A 341-nucleotide genomic window follows, 5' to 3' on the forward strand; every position below is an offset into this window, starting at 1 on the left:
AACTACATGCAAAAAAAAGACCCTACTACAAACACTCAACACAAAATTTCCTCCTTATATGAAAATACACTCACAGCTCAACTATCTAAAGATTGAATTATTGTGCCCTGGCAACCTAACAATCAACCATACATCTGGTTTTACAAAAAGCACAGGAAACAAATGCCAGTATTATATAAAAAAAAAGCCAAATATACAAGCAGCAGTGGCACACAGAGTCAGACAGAACAGAGAACCTGCACTGCCACCTCTATATCTGGTTACTCAAACAGAGCATTGTTTCACATGCTTTTTATAACACTGGGGGCACTGTTGTGACTCTAATACTGCTGTTGATATCC

General features: G+C 37.8%; 1 protein-coding gene across 4 annotated transcripts in view; it reads right to left on the reverse strand.

Annotated features, from left to right (window-relative positions):
- LOC119592223 (sorting nexin-14-like) overlaps positions 1-341 on the reverse strand; it is a 22,812-nt gene that overhangs the window by 12,575 nt on the left and 9,896 nt on the right. The gene's annotated exons all lie outside the window — the stretch shown is intronic.

This window comes from Penaeus monodon, chromosome 29 (assembly GCF_015228065.2).
Source record: "Penaeus monodon isolate SGIC_2016 chromosome 29, NSTDA_Pmon_1, whole genome shotgun sequence".
In the NCBI taxonomy this organism is placed as follows: domain Eukaryota; kingdom Metazoa; phylum Arthropoda; class Malacostraca; order Decapoda; family Penaeidae; genus Penaeus; species Penaeus monodon.